Raw genomic sequence first — 6,000 nt, 5'->3', positions numbered from 1 at the left:
CCCAATTGGCCCTGCTCTGAGCCTGACCAGGGGCTGCACTTAGGGATTGGGCCTGCCCTCTGCCACCCGGGAGCAGGCCTAAGCCAGCAGGTCGTTATCTGCTGAGGGGTCCCAGACTGGGAGAGGGCACAGGCCGGGCTGGGGGACCCCCCTCCCCCTGCCCCCCGAGTGCACAAATTTTTGTGCACCGGGCCTCTAGTTTAAATAATAATAAGATGAATCTTATTTTGGTCATGAAACTTCTATTTTCCTGTAGATTAAGTATGTTTAATAATAATAACAACTTCTTAACTCATTTTTATGAGTTAAGATGGCAGTGCCCACAGCCAATAAGGAGGGAATATGCTAATTGTTTGCCCCGCCCTCAAAGATGGCAGTGCCCACAGCCACAAGATGGCAGCGCCCAGTCCCCTCAGCCCTGCTGGAGTCCCCCAGTCCCCTCAGCCCCCCAGTTGCTCAGGGATGGCCTGAGGCACAGGCAAGCCTCAGATCTCAGCTACCCAGGCACCCAGGGCCGGCCTGAGGCACAGGCAAGCCTCGGATGGCAGGTGGCCAGCTGCCCAGGGTTGCCCAAGGCTCAGGTAACCAGGGCTGGCCGAGGCTTGCACTGCTGGCAGTGGCAGCAGCAGAGGTGTGATGGGGGCGTCACCTTACCCTGATCGCCGGGTCGCCTCCCGGCCCTGAGGGCTCCTGGACTGTGAGAGGGGGCAGGCAGGCTGAGAGACCCCCTTCCAGTACATGAATTTTCATGCACTGAGCCTCTAGTAAAACTAATAATTAAAAATGTATCTCATCTAATACTGAATGGTGTTCAACTGTCAGCATTTGAATTTATGTTGAGTTACAAAATTTACTTTTTGTAAAAAAAAAAAAAGAAAAAAAGTATGCAATTAAACATGTAAATAAATATCTTCATCCCTAATATAGCTACATAACAGCTAAAATACAGTGAGATTCTATTAATGTGCATGGTAATGAAGATATTTGAAAATTTACTGTTCATTTTCAAAACAGGTTATACTAAAATATAATAGAAATAAAATCTTAGCATCCAGAGAAAAATAATTAACATTTAAACATATCTGCTTGCCTTAAAATCTCAAATAATAAGTTTGTTTGGCATTGATTACTATAATTATTATTTTATTTATCCTGCAATTAATAAAATAATAAAATTTACCTTGAGTTTCAATGACTTTGAGAAAACATTTTTAAAGCTAGGGAGGGTATAAAAAAAAGCACTGGAATTTTCATTATTAATTATAATAAAAGGCAACAATTTTATTTTTTTACCCATGTTCTAAATTAGGAAGGGGAAAATGTTTTTTAACAAAATTACACTTTATGGATTCACACATGTGAACTTTGGGCCTAAGGTGTGTGTTGGGAGGAGGCACATGATTTGGAAGTGTATCTTGCCAATGCAAAAACCAAGTCTGGACTTTCTAACCCCATGTATTGTGTACATCATTATGACCTTGAATGCTGTGTGATAATATTTTTCCTCTTTTCTCTTTTTGCATAATTCAGAAGTAACTGTTAACCTAAGTCATTGAAATGCTGGGGTTATGGGAAAATGTTTATATGAAAGATGATAATTGCCTTGGGAAGCTGAGGTTAACTTTTTCTAAGGATATAGTTTCTTTGAGTACTTAGAAAACAATGTTTAACACAGAGTGGATGGGAAATATGCCCTTCAGAAATCTTATAACTAATGGGAAATATTTTGGCTTTGCACATTCCAAGGCATTGAATAGAGGATTTCTCAAACAGGATGTTCTTTTTGTAAATATTTATCTTTTCATAAGAAATTGTCATTTTCAACCTGAAAATGAAATTGAGTAAGTGTTGAGCAACAGGCAGGAATTGAAGGAACTCATGATTGAGAGATTCCCAAATGGACATGTGACTGTGTGCTTCCTTCTACTGGTGTGTTGTGGTCCATTTTACTGTTCTTTTGCGGCTGCTTAGAAATAAAACTTGCTTTTTCAGAAAATACAGATGTGGAGGCATAAAAGTTTCCATGTAATAAGCATTCTATTCAGTTTTCCAGAAAAATAAAAAATACCTGAAAATACATCTAATAATAATACCATTATCACACTTAATAAAATTAATAACTATTCTTACTTATTACTTAATAAGTATCTAATACTAATAGATACTGTTCAATTTTCAAAATACAGTAGGGCCTTGACTTACAAGTTTAATTCGTTCCGTGACGGAGCTCATAACTCAAATTACTCGTATGTCAAATCAATTTTCACCATTACAATGACACGTGATGCTGGGCTGATGTTGTGGTGTTCACAGTGACGTTCGCTGCACCAACTAGCGGTGGGGTATCTGAAGCTGGCTCATAACCTGAATTTTAGCTCACAACTCAAAGCAAAATATCGGCCAAGAGACGGCTCATATCTAGAAAAACTCCTTAGTCGGGACACTCGTAAGTCAAGGCCCCACTGTAAATTATTGGGTATCTACCATGTGACAGGCAGACTTCGAGATGTGGGCACATTAACAATAGAAACAGATGAAACTCCTTCCTCTAATGAAGCAGAGAAAAACAATGTAGTTGATGTAATTGGCTATTGGGAAGGGAAGCTGATGAAATATATGCAGTTTATTTTTAACTTTAAATAAGTTGTCACTTAGTAATATTAGGAGAGAAAGAAATAATTATGGCACTGAAATAGAAATGAGCAAAAAATCACTAGACGGCTCATATCTAGAAAAACTCCTTAGTGACCATCACACCATTCCACAAGATGGCCGCCCCCATGTGGTCACAAGATGGCCTGCAGGGGAGGGCAGTTGTGGGTGATCAGGCCAGAAGGGGAGGGCAGTTGTGGGCGATCAGGCCATCAGAGGAGGGTAGTTGGGTGCAAGGCTGGCAGGCATCAGAGGAGGGTAGTTGGGTGCAATCAGGCTGGCAGGGGAGCAGTTAGGTGTCAATCAGGCTGGCAGAGGAGTGGTTAGGGGGTGATCAGGCTGGCAGGTAGAAACGGTTAGGGGATATTAGGCAGGCAGGCAGCAGTCCCGGATTGTGAGAGGGATGTCCAACTGCTGATTTAGGCTCGATCCCTGTGGAATCGGGCCTAAACCGGCAGTCAGACATCCCCCAAGGGGTCCTAGATTGTAGAGGGTGCAGGCTGGGCTGAGGGACAACCCCCCTCTCCCCAGTGCACGAATTTTGTGCACTGGGCTTCTATTTTGATAATAAAGAGCCAGATGTCTAAATTAAGTTTGGAAATTCTATCTGCAATTGTAAGGAGAAGTGATTCTCATAGAAATAACTTCATATGCAAGGAACCTATAGTGGATACAATGCATGCAGGTAACTATAACCCTTTTAGTACAGCTGGAGTCTAAATTGCAAAATGGAGAGTTGTGACAGATAAGACTGGAGAGAATAATAGGATCCATGTCAAGAAGTTCCTTGTATATCATGGCAAGGACTTTTATTATATGGATAGGGTAAGGTGTTTTATATTTATGAATGAATATTATGAAATATATGTGTTTTAAAAAGATTGTTCATATTCCAGTGTTGAGATACAGTGAGTGAAATGTTAATATCAAGATAGCTAATGCAGTAAAGAGGCCGTTAAAATAAACTAGGCAAAGTATGGTTTTGGTTTAGGGACAGTGTTTTCACTGAAAATTGAGAAAAATGGAATGGACCTAGAGATATAAAGTATATATTGATTATTAAGTACATGAGGTTGTTGAGGGAAAGTTAATGTTAACAATTCCTTCATCAATTCCTCCAACAAATATATATTAAGAGCCTACTTATGCTGGTCAAGTTTATAGACCATCAGTGAACAACAAAGAAAATGCCTCTGATATCCTGGAATTATACTTTATCAGGGAAATAATAGATAGTTATCAATAGCATATTTTAAAGTAGTACGCAGTACAGAAACAAAAACCAAGAACAAGTAAATGGTGATAAGTTTAAAGGGTGTCGGTAGGCGAAGACTTTGTGTCAAGAAAAATAAATGATTCTTTCAAGAGGATTTATTGCTATGGGGAGCTAAGTAATGGAGTTATGTCTAAAAAAAGGAAGTGCGGTTGAGAGAAAGACTCCTTTTCAGTAAAAGATTGAGAAAAATAACATGCTTTTGTACCAATCGGAGTGATAAAGTGGATAATAAAAAAAATTAAGATACAGGAGAGTGAGAAGGAAAACCTGTTGGAGCAATGACTTTGAACCAGTGAAAGGGCATGATATATAGTGCACCCGTCAAATAACTCCGAGCTTGAGGCTCAATCAACGAGGTGAATCATGTTCCCATTTCCAGAAGATACATGGGAGGAAAAGCAAGTTTGGAAAGGAAGAGCATAAACTCGCTTTTATGGGTGTTATAAGAGGGACATTCTTTTTTTCTTAATACTAGGAGCCCAGCGTGCGATTCAAAACCGCTCAGCGCGGCCCACCCACCTGCTGCCCTGCCCTGACACCTGAACCTGTCCACGCAGAGCTCCAGTGCGCCTGGTCCAGCCCCCAACCCCTCTGGCCTTCTCTGGCCACTTCAAGCCCCACCCTCAGTCCCTCGAGTCTCCTCGGGCTGGTCCCGTCTTCTCTGGGTGCCTCCCCCCTTCCGCCCTGTCTCTGGAGCAATGCAGCGGCTCTGCCCCATCATGGTGCCGGAGGAGAGCGTGGAAGCCTCCCACCTGCTGCGCTATGCTCCTTCCCCTGGCAGGTGGGTTGCAGGGCGCTCAGAGTGCGAGCGGTGGGTGGCGAAGGACTGGTGAGGGGGGCGCTATGGGCTCTCATCCCTGCCCTCCCAGGCACGGGATGGTCCCGCCTCCTTCGGGGGCCTACCCACTTCTGCCCTGTCTCCAGAGCAATGCCCCAGCTAATATGCTAATGACCTGGTCGTTACCATTACGGCATATCAACCATTAGCATATTAGCTCTTTATTAATATAGATATTTGTATTGATTTCAGAGAGGAAGGGAGAGGGAGAGATAGAAACATCAATGATAAGAAAGAATCATTGATTGGCTGCCTCCTGCATGCCCCACACTGGGGATCGAACCTGCAACCCTGGCATATTGCCTGACCTGGAATCGAACAGTGACCTCCTGGGTCATAGGTCAAAGCTCAACCATTGAGCCATGCTGGCCAGGCTGTAAAAGAGAGATTCTTTAAGAAATCTCTATATGTGCATTTTTATCTGGGGGAAGAGTACAAATTGAGGTCCTAATATAACATGCTAACTACTTAATGTTTACAATTTGAACTAACAAATAATATATGTTCTATCCTCTTACCTTGTAAACCATACATTCACAACAAAAACCAGAAAGAATATATTCTGATTTTTTGTTACATAACCAAAAGATGGCAAAATTGTGAAAGCAAAACTAATTTTTTCAAACTTTATTAATAAAAAATTGGCATATAACATTATGTAAGTTTAAGGTATAGAGGAGGAGGATTTGATACACATTTATATTATGAAATACTTACCACAATAAGGTCGGTTAACACATCCACCTTTGTCACATAATTACCATTTTTTATATTATTTAAGATCTACTCTGTTAGTGACTTTCAAATATACATGACAGTGTTGTTAAATATAGTCACCATGTATACATTAGATCCACAGTACTTATTCATCTTATAAGGGGAAGTTTGTGCCTTCTGGACACCTTTATCCATATCCCTCATCCCCCAGGCCCTGGCAACCACCAATCTACTCTGTTTTTATGAGGTCAGCTATTTAGATTCCATAAATAAGTGAGACCATACAGCATTTGTATTTCTCTATCTGACTTATTTTACTTAGAATAATGCCCTCAAGTAGTACCATTCATTTTGCTGCAAATGGTCAGATTTTTTTCCTTCTTATGGCTGAATAGTATTCCATTGTATGTATATGTATATTGTATTTTTTATTTGTGTGGTACTGACGATTAGTACTGATGATTAGTGGTGTTAAGAACTTTTACATGTACCTGTTCATTGTTTGTATATGATTTGC

The sequence above is a fragment of the Myotis brandtii genome, unplaced genomic scaffold (genome assembly GCF_000412655.1).
Source record: "Myotis brandtii unplaced genomic scaffold, ASM41265v1 scaffold279, whole genome shotgun sequence".
NCBI lineage: Eukaryota > Metazoa > Chordata > Mammalia > Chiroptera > Vespertilionidae > Myotis > Myotis brandtii.
Note: the sequence above shows the minus strand (reverse complement) of the source record.